Source organism: Zea mays, chromosome 6, assembly GCF_902167145.1.
Source record: "Zea mays cultivar B73 chromosome 6, Zm-B73-REFERENCE-NAM-5.0, whole genome shotgun sequence".
NCBI classification, from domain to species: Eukaryota; Viridiplantae; Streptophyta; class Magnoliopsida; order Poales; family Poaceae; genus Zea; species Zea mays.
This window is the reverse complement of record NC_050101.1, coordinates 27,812,692-27,826,946: the sequence shown is the minus strand read 5'-3', so window position 1 is coordinate 27,826,946 and position 14,255 is coordinate 27,812,692. Positions and strand designations below refer to the sequence as shown.

Here is a 14,255-nt window from a genome sequence, read left to right as displayed (position 1 = left end):
ACCGAGCGCAGGCTTTTATAGGGTCAACTTCCCCAAACGGCCGAGCGAACTTCGCGGAGGTCGTTGCGGCAAGGACCGTCGACTCCGCGCGACTTTCACGGGGAAGAAGACGACGCCGCACAGGAGAGTCTGACGAGTGGGCCCAAGTAATCGGTGAGAGAAGGGAGGGGAAAAGAGGGCTGCACCGAGCGGTCCCTGGCGTCAGCGGCATGGCCAAGGCACGCGCAGTGTGCGATGGGGCGGCTGACAGCGATGGCCCACCCGCCAGCGATTGAAGAAAGGTGGGCCGGCGTGGGATGAGTAAGTGGGGAGTTGGGCCGGTCGCAAGGTGGATACGGCCCATGGCGCAGGTTTATTCTTTTCTATTTTTGATGTCTTTTAAATTTTCAAATTCCTATTCCGAATTTCAAACTTGTTTCAATTTCTCTGATTTGTCTTTTCAAATCCCCAAATATCAAACAAATCCCTAATGAAAATATAATCTCTATTATTTTCAGTAATTTTATTTTCCTTGTTATTCCCTTATGGAAGAGATAATTGGTGGCATTGGAATCCCTTTTCTCCTTTTCTCATTTTATGTCTTCATTTAAAATCGGAGGTCTAATTTATGTTGCCAATATAAATGCATTACTACAAAACCTTAGGTAAAAGGTCAACCTCACCCCATTATCTTTATTATATTTTTATTCATTTTATTATTATTGGATTAAATGCACAAACAAAACTCCAATATGATGCAATGGTTTATTTGTGTCTTAGTAATGTTCTACTCATTTTTGAACATGATCAGTCACATGTGATGATAGGTAGATTCAATATACACATAAAACATAAAAAAAATAACTTTCCTCCTCTTTTATTATCTATTACAAATTGGGTATTACAAATCCTACCCCCCTTAAAAATAATCTCGTCCTCGAGATTTGTAAGAAAGAGGATATAGGAAGAGTGATTTAAATTTTAGCTTTTAGTTTCTAATTAGTTCAAAAGTCAAGAGTCTCTCTTTCTTTTTTTTTTCATTAGTGAGTGATTAGGTGAGCATGGGTATATATATGTATGTCCACTTTATTGTGTATGGTAAAAGATGTCTTTAAAGCATATAGAGGTTTGGGTAAGAAAGAGTGTGGTAAGGAAAGACTTCATCCAAGATTGTGGATCTTGATTCCGCTGGCGATTCAACTTGTTCTTTGAAGTCTTGAGTTGATGCTTATCCTTCTTTGACGTGGTTGGTCTCTTTTGGCCATTCTTCTTGGAGTTGCCATCCAAGCTAAGGACATATGGTTAAGATATATGTGAGTAGGATGGATTATATGGTGTAGGTAGATCAGAATCTCTTGCTAGGTTAAAATTGAGGGGTTATGCAACTATCGGATGGTTAAGGTAGTTGCATATGGCCAAATCGATCTATCATTTTTAATTTAGTGCAGGGTGAACTAAGTTAAGACCCGTTCTATAGGAGTAGAGTCTAATCTATTTCATAACATGTTTGATAAGTCACTTTAGATTAGATCAGATCTAGGTTAGATTGGTGTGACTAGTTTGACTAGATAAGATCTAATTAATTTGCATTAGATCATGGTTGTTAAATTAGGGTGGATAAGTATGCTTATTAGGATAAGATGAAATAGAATCTTTTGAGATTAGTTAGATCTATTAGGATGAGATAAAATCTTTTTAAGATAAGATGAATCTATTAAGATAAGAGAGAATCTTATTAAGATAAGATGAATTGGTTAGAATGAGATCTTTTAGGATAAGATAAATCTCTTAAGCTAGATATATTCCAATGTGGATAATCTAGGTTGTCTAGTTATTTTATAAATATTTTTTATACATATGTGTATATGCAGATGCAATTGTGGACATTACTCCACAACTCATCACACTCAATCAAAGATCCAAATCAAACAAGTATCATAAGAACAAGCATTCAAGCATATAGATACAAAAAAATAGTTTTGTATTTTTTTTCCTAAGAGTAGGTCTCCTATTCCTAAAAATCACTTTAGGTGCAGGATTTCAAAGTGTGAAATCCACATTTGTCTTTAGAAGGAAAAGATAAGAATAATCAGAGTGAAGCGGAAATAGATTAGAAAAGATTAAGATAAGCTTAGAAAGAATCAGAGTAGCAAAGGTAAGTAGAGAATGGTTGTCCGGTTCTATCTAGGTTTCGTCCTACAGTCAACATTCCTCTGATACCACTTCTGTAACACCCGGATTTTAGGGGTCCAAAACCCGGGCGCTAACAAAAACACCAGGTATGCTGGGACCAAGTCTCACACATATGATGTAAAGTGGCACAGGATCGAATGTCACATCTTTATTTATAACAGGAGTTCTATACAAAATAAATAATTACATTATAAGGAGACAACGGTCCAGCAACCCAAAGTTGACTGGGAGACGACGACCTAGACCACTCACGAACTCATCGCAGCATCTTCCATGAGCATCATCCTGCAGTACCTGGTCTTGACCTGTGGTGTATGTGAGACAGCAAGAGTGAGCTCACATACGTTCATCGCTCAACAAGTTGTGGGGAATAATGTGCATGAACTCGCCAAAGGTGGGAGCTCATGTGAAGTGTAAGGCTTACCAAAGAGGATGGTTAGAGCTGAGCATTGCTTTTAAAGTTGGTCAAAATTTTATTAGCAATTACTAAGTATAAGTAAATACCAACCCAATTAAATAGTAGAACAAAAGTAACAACCTCACCTGCGATGCAATGCATATGACAAATTGAGTTTAGGTTCCATAATTTAATCATGTGAGTGTCCGAGCCGCTCATGACCGTGAGCACGGCTAGTATACCAGTTTTACACTCTGCAGAGGTTGCGCATCTTTACCCACAAGTCATGTTACCCATCTGCCAAGGGATCGCGACTTCCCATACACCTCTACCGAGGAGGCGAGGCAGGGTAACACTACGAGGCCTTTACAAAGTTCCACTAGCTTCAGAAAACCCGCTACAGTTTATAGGAAGCTCCAATGCAGGAATCCCTTGCAGGACCGCCATCACAGCAAAATCCTCCCGAGGGCCTCCCCAGGAATCCCTTGCAGGACCGCCATCACAGCGAAATCCTCCCGAGGGCCTCCCCAGGAATCCCTTGCAGGACCGCCATCACAGCAAAATCCTCCCGAGGGCCTCCCTACACTGACCACTCCCCTACTGCCCTTGCCCCTTTCGGGTAAGGTAGTCTTCCACTAGCTTTCCTAATTAATCGGCCAAGGGCGTCCCATTAAACCCTTGTGGTAGCACTGTTTTCCCGGGTGGTTCTCCATGTTCCAATTAACATAATGATCTTATCATGAACAGTAATAATAAACAGATAATAACAGTGTGATCATGAATAATGTATCCTCATACCCAAAACCACATAAAAGCACTAGCAAGTACTACCCAAAAAGTTCAGTGGTAAACAAGGTATAAAGATAATCAAACTAGGGTAACCTATTGGGTCCCATCAAAATTAACCTATGCAGATCATTATGATTAATTAGAACATGAGTGGGTAAAAGAAGTGATCAAGGGCACAACTTGCCTGAGACTTGAGATTCCAGGTACCACTTGCTCTTCGGATGACACGTGTCCTCACGGCTAAACGTAGCAATACAGACAAACATGGTATAGGCAAAATTAACATCACACCAAACATAAGAACAAACTGCATAATAATATTCTACGCTGCGTAACGAGATCGTCGAAATAAGAACCACTAAATTCGGAGCTACGCTTATTAAGTTATGAATTTCCGAAATTATTTAGTGCTTAGAATAGATTAATCCAAATGAACAATTTTAATCCAAGATTCATGGCTAAACAAAGGTACTAGGTGGTAGACAATATTAAAACAAAATTAATGCCACTGGAATGAATCAATTTGGAGCTAGAATGAATTTTCCATGCAATAAACAAGTTTTAGGAATTAAAAATCAATTTCTGCATTTATTTACCTATTTTATATGTTCTCTGGACTGGGCCTCAATTTCTGGAAGAGTCAGGGGCTAACCCGCAAGATCGCCAAGACACAACGCGCCACTGGTCTGGACCGCGGGTTGATTCTAACATTGATCAGGGGTTCTTTTGCATATTATGCTAGCCGAAGGGGTATGGAACGCTATGCACCGTCCGATCTAGATCCTACGCACTGGATTATAAGAGCGAGTTTATTATTCGGTATACGAACATCGACCGTTGACAGTTAGATCGACGGCAGATATTTTAATCGCCTGAGATCCGATCGCGCCCCTCGGATCACGATCCAAGGGTACCGGTTTGATCATCGCCCTATCAGCCTTCAACCGTTCATCGCGATTCGGACGGCAAGGGCGCTACCCTCTCCCCAACAACACGCCGCGGCGGCGCCCCGACCGCCCGGCGGAACACGCCGGCGAGATGGCGCAAACGTGGCTGGTAGCCCAGGATCCCCAACCGATTACTCCAATTCGGACCAAAGGAAATAGCTAGCATGGGGGCGTTCAATCGGAGGTTTGAAACGACGGAGGTGGTCTGCCCATGAGCCGCGGCGGAGGTACGTCGGCGTGTGGCGCTCACCGAACTACAGCGAGCGAAATCGAGCCAAGAAGCACGCATATCGACGCGAGGTTTAAAGCGAGCTGACTAGGTATCTTACCGGGGATAGCTCCGACGGCAGATTGGCTGGCCCCGCGCGGGTTGGCACGGCGGCGAAGGTTCTCCACATGGCAACAATGGCGGCAGGATTTCGGAGGCGGCAGTGGTCGTGCAGTTTCGGATGGCTTGGTGGGGGCCACGGGGCACCGAGCGCAGGCTTTTATAGGGTCAACTTCCCCAAACGGCCGAGCGAACTTCGCGGAGGTCGTTGCGGCAAGGACCGTCGACTCCGCGCGACTTTCACGGGGAAGAAGACGACGCCGCACAGGAGAGTCTGACGAGTGGGCCCAAGTAATCGGTGAGAGAAGGGAGGGGAAAAGAGGGCTGCACCGAGCGGTCCCTGGCGTCAGCGGCATGGCCAAGGCACGCGCAGTGTGCGATGGGGCGGCTGACAGCGATGGCCCACCCGCCAGCGATTGAAGAAAGGTGGGCCGGCGTGGGATGAGTAAGTGGGGAGTTGGGCCGGTCGCAAGGTGGATACGGCCCATGGCGCAGGTTTATTCTTTTCTATTTTTGATGTCTTTTAAATTTTCAAATTCCTATTCCGAATTTCAAACTTGTTTCAATTTCTCTGATTTGTCTTTTCAAATCCCCAAATATCAAACAAATCCCTAATGAAAATATAATCTCTATTATTTTCAGTAATTTTATTTTCCTTGTTATTCCCTTATGGAAGAGATAATTGGTGGCATTGGAATCCCTTTTCTCCTTTTCTCATTTTATGTCTTCATTTAAAATCGGAGGTCTAATTTATGTTGCCAATATAAATGCATTACTACAAAACCTTAGGTAAAAGGTCAACCTCACCCCATTATCTTTATTATATTTTTATTCATTTTATTATTATTGGATTAAATGCACAAACAAAACTCCAATATGATGCAATGGTTTATTTGTGTCTTAGTAATGTTCTACTCATTTTTGAACATGATCAGTCACATGTGATGATAGGTAGATTCAATATACACATAAAACATAAAAAAAATAACTTTCCTCCTCTTTTATTATCTATTACAAATTGGGTATTACAGTTAATACAACCTACTTGGCCGTTGCAAAGGTGGGGCCTTGATTTGTTAGGTCCATTACCACCAGCACAAGGGAACCTAAGATATGTTGTAGTGGCAGTGGAATATTTTTCTAAATGGATTGAGGCAAAGCCTTTAGCCACAATCACTTCGGTTACTATTCAAAAGTTTTTCTGGCAAAATATTGTTTGTCGCTTCGGAGTGCCGAAGGCCATTACTGTGGATAATGGGACGCAGTTTGATTCCGAAGCTTTCAGAGAATTTTGTGATCAAATTGGCACCAAGATCCATTTCGCATCAGTTCGGCATCCGGAGTCAAATGGACTTGTTGAAAGAGCTAATGGCATCATAATGACAGGAATAATGAAGTTAATCTTCAATCAGCCCAGGGGCAAGTGGCCAGACGAATTAATCAAAGTGGTGTGGAGCCACAATACAACAATATCAAGATCAACAGGCTTTACACCATTCAAACTATTGTTTGGTGACGAAGCAATTACTCCGGAAGAAGCCAAAGCAGGATCAATAAGAATAGTAGCTTCGGCAGAAGACGAAGCTGAAGCTGATTACTCTGTGGAAAAAGATGCTATAGAGGGGATCAGGCTTCAAGCTATGGAAAACATCAACAAATACCAGGCTGAAACAATAAAATGGCGTGATAGAAAGGTTAAGCTAAAGAACATTGAACGAGGACATTTGGTGCTTCGAAGAGTAGCCAACCCAGAGACGGTAGGCAAATTACAGCTGAAGTGGGAAGGACCTTTTCTGGTAGTATCTTCGTTAAGACCCGGTTCCTACAGATTGAAGGATATGGACGGCAACGACATTCCTAGATCATGGAACGCGGACGAGCTTCGGCGATATTATGTTTAGCTTGATGTAATTTTTTCTATTCTTTCTTGTGGCACCCTTTTCCTTTCCAAAGGGGGAGAAAGGTTTTTAATGGGGCCACAACATGTAATTTTTCTTTTCCTTATTTCAATTCTATAAGAGTAGTATCCCCCAAAGATGTAAATGTAAAAGCTGAGAACGCACCATCGAGTGCAAAGGAAAAAGAAAAGAAAACAGGAAGAAGCTCAAAATTCGTTCCTAAGGGAATGCAGAGCTTACAACGAAAAATAAACGCTGATTCCGCCGAAAGTAAAAGGCGAAGAAGCTCCTAAGGGAGGCTTACAGCGAAAAATAAACGCTGATTCCGCCGAAAGTAAAAGGCGAAGAAGCTCCTAAGTGAGGCTTACAGCGAAAAGTCAGCGCTGATACACCGAAAAGTAAACGGTGAAGCCGAAAAATAAGCGGCAAAAAGATTTGAGTAATTCCCAAGGGAATGAAGGCTATGATTATGGTTTTGAATATATATTCCGATATTCATTTGCACGATATATTACACCATGACATTTGCATTCATAAACATTCACTAGGTGAGTGCCCGTGCGTTGCGACGGGAGTAAAAACATTGTATGAAATATATAAACGGAACGATAAATATCACTGTGATATGCAAAATCTATGTGGTAAATTATCAATATCACTGGCATGTCCTTTGTGGAAAGACCACCCATTAAAAAGTCATTGGTGCACCCATTAAAAACATTATCGAGACTTTGACAGGAGATTAGTATGACACTGAGAGTAAGATTGGTCATAGCCGTTCGACATAAGTTTGGTATGACACTTACAGTATACATTAATAAAAACATCAAGATTAGTATGATTAAAGAAATTGGTAAAGAAGATTTATGGGCGTACATATCTTTTATAACATCAGTTTTATCTGTATCCAATATTATGACACATTAGTAGATTTCATAATTTGTAATACTGTGATACATCAGTAGATTTGATGATTTGACAGTTTATTATAAAAGGAGAGATAACGAGACTTTTTTTATAAAGGTTCATCGGCATAAAATCTACTTTCGGAATTAATAATAGAAAGACAATAGAAAGACTGACATAACATCAACTGACAAAACATTGTAACACTCACTTGCCTTAGCTATATATATGGGATCTATACAGTCCGTAATTTTTCCATTGACATTAAAAGAAAATATCTTTCTATAAAATAGACAGTTCAATCCCAGCAGACATTTTGTAAAAAAAATAGCGCAGCTCATCTCCATACCCGCTTGCAAAGGTGCACATCCTTTCCTTTTTCACCAAATCACAAAAAGAAAATGATGGCAGATGGTCCCCATGGCCATGTAGAAAACGCAACTTGAACTGAACAAGAGATACCACACGCAATCAGGACAACACATGAACATTCCAAGGCATAGTTAATATGTATCACATACAAACCATAACACTAAACTTTTTCTTCACACACCTAACCAACCACTATTATCCCGTAAACAGATACACTGATGCACACCACTACTCTTCTGTTCTAGAACCTCAAGACTATCCTTGAACAGAGTCACACCTATACAATCTTCGACGACAGTTTTCTTAGTCCGTTCAATGGCACACCTGTCTTCTGAGCTGACGGTGTGGCAACTTTTGCTTTCTTATCAGATAGAGGAGTTTTCAGCATGGAACTTTCAGCAGCTCTCTTCTTGCCTGCCTCATGCTGAAGAAACAACACATCGATATTATCTAATAACAATAAGTAAATCCATGAAGGCCATACCTTCTTAGGAGTTGAAGTGTCTTCCTCCTCATCGTCACTGGTATCATCTTCATCACTTAAATCCTACAACAGGACAATCAAATCAAAGTTCATAAATATGTAACAGCCCTGAGATGAAGACAAACCATTTCTCCATCTTTCAACTAACTCACATCATCATCGCCTTCTTTAGGAGACAAACCCTCACCCTCATCAGAATCATCTGTCTCGTCCTCGTTAGAATCATCAGTCTCGTCCTCATCAGAATCATCGTCATCCTTGCTCTTCTTGGAAGCCGGACTAGATTTTGAAGCTGCAGGAACTGCCTTTTCTTGACTTTTCTATTTCTTCCCATCAGCTTTTCCCGTGTGGTTCGCTCCGTGCGGGCTAGCCTGTGCGGTTCGTTCCGTGCTTCAGTAGTACTACTACATCACAACAGCACACGGATTGTCGTTCGCTGATGATGACTGCGATTCAGGGGTGTTTGGTTTCTAGGGAGGTCCATCCGACTCGTTCATGTGAGAACTGAGTGTATCGGAAGCTTCGAGACCGATTAATCTGCAAGAGGACAAAAGACGAGTGGACATTAGAATCCAGTAGAGTTAGGTTTGTCGTCCACCTCGGTGTGGCTAAGGTGCATCACATTAGTATGTACACGTCCACCAAGCATCATCCCGCTCGATATATCGGAGAATGCTGAAAAATGAATCGTGCATCAGAAATAAGATCCTATAGTAGGCAAACTTAAAAATTCATTACTCGTTTTCACAAACTGAGGAGAGTTGCACCTACCCCTCAAGCGAAATATTACTGGTAGGTCTAGCTAAAAGTACATCAAGGGGAAAGATATTCTGTGCTTGTGTATTTGTACTTGCAGAAAGTGATACAGTTATCTGAATCCTGCATTGGTAGAGATAAACTGTCAAACACAAACCAATAACAGCAACAAACAAGTTTCTTGTTTGAATAGTGCAAGTAGTTCATAAAAAAGATAACACCTGAGTAATTTTTTACTATGCACATGAAGAATATGAAGCCATCTAGTTAAGACGTCTATTAGAAGTTGAAAACTTGAATGCATAAAAACATAGAAGCATAACAGTGCGTGGATAGTTGGTTACTTGGTTATTGCTCTTTATTCTCTTCTCCAAACCTCATTGACATTTATGAAATAAAATGTTTTGGTCTTATTAATGAAAAGGTGTGACTAAATTCAGAACAATACCCTTATTTAGCTGCTGGGCATTCAGAGCAATAAAAGACTCCAGATTTCTAACACAAACAAATAAATGACCAACTCCAATTATTTGACACCAAAATGATATATTAATCCTACAACCTTTGGAGTTGTAGCCAAGTAAAAACAGAATCATGAGAAGAAGACACCAACAATTTATATTACTTATTCTATGTACATAGTTCCTAAAGAATAGTAAAGGAAACTGGAAGAGAAACTCCAATAAGCCAAGCCTCAAATGATCTTACAACGGCGACAGCTAAAAAACTAACTAACAAAGAAACTATAGTGCTAATCCTAAATTGGTAAAGTGCACCGCTGGTGCTCACCACTCTTGGCTGTGCCCATGCCATGACATTAAACATAGGAGACATAGGCACGATATTGAACCTCACTTATCAAGCTGTTGAACTGAACATGGAACGGTACACAACGAGATCAAATGTTCAAAATATTTGACAAATCGTTTAAGGGCCAAACCTCTTTTTTCTCCTTGCATGTATCTTATATAGAAGGGGTCTTTGAACAAAAGGCGGCTGCCAAATACAGAGAATAATTATTATTGGTATCTCATGACATTATTAAGGCCAACACATGCCTTAGAAGTAAAATTGGTCAGAAGTGACTATGACAATCATATGCTCTAGCTTATGCACACAATATTCATACCTCAAGAAATGCATAGGGTCCACCGAGGTCATTATTAAAAATATCTGTAAAAATCGAAGGTGAATCAGAAACATATACATTATTAAAAAATGAACAACCAAATATTCTTATGCTTTACTATGCTGAATCAATTAACTGTTTTTTCCATAATAAGATGTGAGATGGCTTCATAGGATATACAAGATTATCCCTAGGTAAAAATAGCGGTTGAAGAAATTCTGACATGACCTCAGAGTAACTTCATAGCTGTCAACAACCAATTCTACTTCAACTATGTTCTCATAGAACAACCAAGAAACTATAATAGGTAGGAAATAAAGAATGACCTTTCTTTTTGAAAAATTCAAGGAACTGCCTTTTCTTGACTTTTCTGTATCTTCCCACCAGCTTTGCCTTGAGACAAGTAAATGCATTCATAATCCAAACAACCCAAAACACCACCAGCAAAAACAGGCAACAGATAAGGTATAAATACCATTTTCCTTGACTACTGGAACATTCAGCTCCTCGTCTTCATCTTCAGAATCAAGATCCATTGTGGAAGAAGGCAAATAAGAGGTCAAGGAAACAAAAAAAGTTCTGATCACTTCTACTTGAAATAGAACTAATTCAATGCTAAATAAAAAAGGATATCCATCTTCCTTGAATGGTTGCTCAACCTTGTAGCCAATGAAGAAGACGATGGTAGTTTTTGATGTGTGCGACAGCTCAAACTCTTTATCGAAAACCAGATCAAATTGTATGGGTGGGTTCTTGTCAACAGAGAGGGTTCCAATGGCAAGTTTCTGATCATCAATTTTGACATACATCAAGGCAATAGCGCATTATCACTCTTCTTCGATTCCCCAAGAGCAGCCTGCCAGATCAAATCATAAGTATGCAGAGCAATCCAAAAGTAAAACAGAGAAAAGTAAATACAATCCAACAGACGAAAGCAACTACAATCCAACAGATGAAAGTAAGTACAGTAGCAACAAGTTTTACCTGGGAAAGGTGCAGCATAAAACGATATCCAGGCTCACACTTAACAGTGGAACCAGGCTTGACATCGAGACCTGCAAACATCGAAATTCATTGGCATCACGTGCTATAATAATAAGACACTAAACAAATAGAACTCGTTCATGTACGATTTCAACCATTTAATCTACTCTTTTTCCTAACACACTGGGCAAATAGACAATGCCACATTGCTAGTGGTAGTAAGCATAAATCATTCCAATAATCCATATGTATCGATCGAGGCTAGATCGGAAATGCCACTCATGTAGCAGGGGTAAGTGTGCCTTGGATGGTGATGGATCTTTATAGCCTGTGTGTGGACGCCTACGACCCACTCTTAAGAAGTAGTAGAGATTTTAGGAGTTATCTACTCATCTAGATATAAGTTCTATATTTCTGACATATCTGAACAACGAACCAACCTTTAGCCATATAGCAGCCAAATCCAAAAAGCAAAACGTTGTTTTCCACCCCTAGACCTTTATCACTCTCATCCCAAAAAATGTACATAAATGTACGTAAAATAATAACACAAAATCCAGTTCAGGTAAATGCAGTCATATATAGATACTAACAGAAACAATGAATTCTCTTCAGCTTGTGCTAATTGTAACAACAATAGAGTAAAACACTATATACTAAACCTATACTGTCCACTGTATTAAACTTTGCAGGAAACAATAGCACTAAATTCAACTCCTCACACAAATGGAAGGAGTCGATTTTATAATTACAGAATAGAAAAGACATTGCAAATTGTGAGAAATTGACTTAGGAGTCATCACAACCCACATTTAAATTCAAATTTAAACTACTAACCTATAGACACCACCATGTAGACCTCCTGTTGAATAAAAACAGACACCACCTTGCAGATTTAAAAGAGCAAAAAAGGAACCTTAGTGCATTAGGACTAAGAAACATTTACACAAGTCCGGAGAGGTGAATATACAACATCTTGATACATAATACTGATGAATGCTTAAATTTGAAGAACTTGCATTACTCAAATCTCCCTGGAATTGCAATAAAGGAAACATACTATGAACTCTCTGAAAGTAGTCACTATACCTAGTATTGAACTACTCTGTTCATATCAACACTCATGCATGCTAACTGCTACAGCCAATACAACTTAGACAAGTGAAAGTAACTGGTAAATAAATAAAATAACTTGCAAACTAAAATATGAACAAATTTCATGTGCATAACAAAGTTCAGAACATAAGATAACTGCTTGAGCTTGCTGCTGCAAATAACAAAGTTCAGAACCAAAGCTAAGTTCTTGTGCCTGCTGGTAGTCTAAAAAGGATTGTTCCATCTTTAAAATGTTCATATCAACACTCATGCATGCTAACTGCTACAGCCAATACAACTTAGACAAGTGAAAGTAACTGGTAAATAAATAAAATAACTTGCAAACTAAAATATGAACAAATTTCATGTGCATAACAAAGTTCAGAACATAAGATAACTGCTTGAGCTTGCTGCTGCAAATAACAAAGTTTTGCTATTTGCTGCTGCAAATAACAAAGTTTTGCTATTTGCTGCTGCAAATAACAAAGTTTTGCTGCTGAAAAAGTATGATAAACAACCAAAATAGAACTAAAAAGTTTTTCAAGTGGTTATCATTATATGTTATAAAGGCGTTGTGATCTAGCACAAAATTACCATGAATTAATGAACAGAAATAATATGCCTTATGTTAAACAACTCTTATACAATGGTGCATAATAGAAATAATCACCGATTGATATTTAATTGGAAGCATTTTGTTTAAGATGTTTAGTGTCTCATACAATATCTCACAAGATCAAGGCTATACAAAAATCGCTGCCTAGAAGAACTAATTTCAACAAAGGTAAATAATTTAACTACGATGTGGGCAACAAATATACAGGGCAACAAATCAGACAAATTTATTATCTTTATACCTTTCGTTAGGTTATTTATTCAAATCACGAACCTTGTGATGATGGTATGTTGGAGAGAATAAGGAATCGTTGGGATGATCATCTGCAACACCATCAGAATGTTGGTCCTGGAAATATAAATATAATAAAAGAATGAGTATGTATGCTAATGAATGATATAACATAAAAGCTTGTCTACTGTTAATTATTGATTAAAACAAAAAACTAACATCAGAGCAAGGTATATACTGCAACACAATTATTACTACGTCAAGAGGGCGAATGTATCCCTCCATTTCAATAGCGTTGCGTTTGAGACAATTTACTGTCAGCACAAGATAAGAAAGAAGAACAATTTAAATTAGTGATAGAAAGCAGGGCAAAACAGGGCTGCGTCTGCAATGTGTCTTGCTAAAATAAGAAAATGGTCATACATCATCATGAAGGTCACTTTCAAGTTGATTTTCTCAAGCTTCTCATAAGGTCACTTTCCTCAAAGACTTGTCCTTCCTTATGGCGATCTTGTACTCTCTTGATGTAAGGCCTCTTTAAACTTCTAATCTTGTCTAGTTCATGGCTAACACAGGAAACAAAATCAAAACATGCTTAAGTAAAACACATGTGTGTCTATGAGGGTAATTAATTATCTAATAATAAAATCAATATAACCAGGCAGAATCCTTCAACATACCAGATCCCCTAACTTGGACGAGGCTAATCTCACTGCAATCAGCACCATATATGCACATTTTCCATTCCTGAGAAACATATATACAACTGGGTATCAGTATAAAAAATCCCAACAATACTTGTATAGAGAACCGACATATAGATAGTCCATAAAATATATTCGAATTCAAAGATCAAAACTAAACATTTATCAAGACAATCAAACATTCATTGTACTGAAGACGAATAATACCATGATAATGGCAGATAATTAAGACAATCAAACATTAAACAAGACAATCAAACCATGTTGTTTGTGTGACAAGCCTCGAGGTAAGCATCCTCCATTGGATGTGGCAGCGCATTATCTGCTTCCTCCATGAACGCCTGCTCCAGAACCTTCACCTTGTCCGCGCCGAGACGCTGTTCTAGCCTATCTCCATCAGCTGTCCCCCAAGTAGATCGCTTCCCGGTCGTCTTCCACATCAACAGA

General features: G+C 39.3%; 4 pseudogenes across 4 annotated transcripts; all 4 read right to left on the bottom strand.

The window, feature by feature from the left end:
• Window positions 1-7,984: 7,984 nt before the first annotated feature.
• On the bottom strand, window positions 7,985-8,854 carry LOC103629109 (histone deacetylase pseudogene; annotated as a pseudogene). The gene is made up of 3 exons (NR_161316.1): window positions 8,446-8,854; window positions 8,294-8,356; window positions 7,985-8,233 (listed from the first exon to the last, which is right to left on the bottom strand). The product of NR_161316.1 is annotated as a histone deacetylase pseudogene (transcript).
• A 13-nt stretch (window positions 8,855-8,867) lies between these two features.
• On the bottom strand, window positions 8,868-9,105 carry LOC114574121 (polycomb protein pseudogene; annotated as a pseudogene). Its single transcript, NR_161317.1, has 2 exons — window positions 9,065-9,105; window positions 8,868-8,968 (listed from the first exon to the last, which is right to left on the bottom strand). The product of NR_161317.1 is annotated as a polycomb protein pseudogene (transcript).
• Window positions 9,106-10,515: 1,410 nt separating this feature from the next.
• LOC109939308 (histone deacetylase pseudogene) lies at window positions 10,516-10,988 on the bottom strand (annotated as a pseudogene). Its single transcript, NR_161315.1, has 3 exons — window positions 10,812-10,988; window positions 10,654-10,715; window positions 10,516-10,571 (listed from the first exon to the last, which is right to left on the bottom strand). The product of NR_161315.1 is annotated as a histone deacetylase pseudogene (transcript).
• A 2,613-nt stretch (window positions 10,989-13,601) lies between these two features.
• LOC114574122 (protein phosphatase 2C and cyclic nucleotide-binding/kinase domain pseudogene) lies at window positions 13,602-13,879 on the bottom strand (annotated as a pseudogene). The gene is made up of 2 exons (NR_161318.1): window positions 13,785-13,879; window positions 13,602-13,670 (listed from the first exon to the last, which is right to left on the bottom strand). The product of NR_161318.1 is annotated as a protein phosphatase 2C and cyclic nucleotide-binding/kinase domain pseudogene (transcript).
• Between the last annotated feature and the right edge of the window lie 376 nt (window positions 13,880-14,255).